The following is a 1,283-nucleotide window of genomic DNA, read 5'->3' as shown; positions in this document are numbered from 1 at the left end:
TATTATCATTATTATTGTTATCATTATTATTATTACTTGCTAAGCTACAACCCTAGTAGGAAAAGCAGATGCTATAAGGCCAGGGGCCCCAACAGGAAAATAGCCCAGTGAGGAAAGGAAACAATGAAAAATAAAATCTTTTAAGAACAGTAACAATATTGTAATTACTGCCATAATGATCTGCAATCCTAAAAATAAAATGTTTATTTTATTTCCATGTGCGTCTCTTTTCGCTCCTATTCCTTATCAAGAAATATACGATTGTTATAGTTTCATTTACCTCTTTACTGATGATCAAAAAGAATAATATAAGTAATATGTTATATACTCACTCATGCCTTGATAATATTCCTATTCGAATATTAACCTTTGTCCTGTCTCCGAGACCAGCATGATCTCTCCTCCAGGGGATTAATAATTAGGTTATATACTTACATATGCTTGATAATATTCCTACCCGAATATTAACCTTTGTCTTGTCTCCAAGTCCAGCATGATCTCTCCACCAGGTGAGTAGTTCTTCAATGATCGCTTCGAGATGTCCTATTGTCCACCAGGACTTCCCTGCCAGGGGGGCGGAAAGCTAGTTTATCATAGACTCTCAGGTAAGGACATGTTCTATAAAACTGTTCAAAGCCCTTGGCACTTGGATAAAAAGGAGAAAAAATCCACGATACATTAATTCTCTGGTACACTTCCATCAGGATGTCATGGCTTTAGCCAAAAAACGGATTTTGAGCGAAGCGAAAAATCTATTTTTGGGTGAGATAGCCATGACGTCCTGATGGACCCTCCCGTCTATTCTAGTTCAGCCTTTCAGGCCCCTCCCTGACCTACTGTATTGCGGAGATTGGTAGAAGCTGAGCTCAGGATGAGGACGGATGTGACGTCATTTAGCAATGGCACCCGTTTGTTTACGTCTCGAGTACCAAAAGTAGCCACGGATGAGAGTAACTTTGGAACGGCCCCTCAGTTACTCAGCCACCTTTCCATATCAAAGTGTTAACTCTATATGGGTTGTAGATAGCTATGTGGCGTGTTAATACATGCGTCCCCTGTTGATATACGATATCCTAGAGGGAAACCTTTAGGGTACTCGCACCAGAAGTTAGAATTCTGTGATAACCTTTAGTTTAATTGTCTGGGAATATCCACTGTAGTTAAATATACTCTAGGAAGCTACTGAAGGAACCTTCCATTAGGAAGTCATGGCTATCTCACCCAAAAATAGATTTTTCGCTTCGCTCAAAATCCGTTATATATATATATATATATATATATAT

This window comes from Palaemon carinicauda, chromosome 5 (assembly GCF_036898095.1).
Source record: "Palaemon carinicauda isolate YSFRI2023 chromosome 5, ASM3689809v2, whole genome shotgun sequence".
Lineage (NCBI taxonomy): Eukaryota > Metazoa > Arthropoda > Malacostraca > Decapoda > Palaemonidae > Palaemon > Palaemon carinicauda.
The sequence above is the reverse complement of the archived record's forward strand: the minus strand, read 5'-3'. Positions refer to the sequence as shown.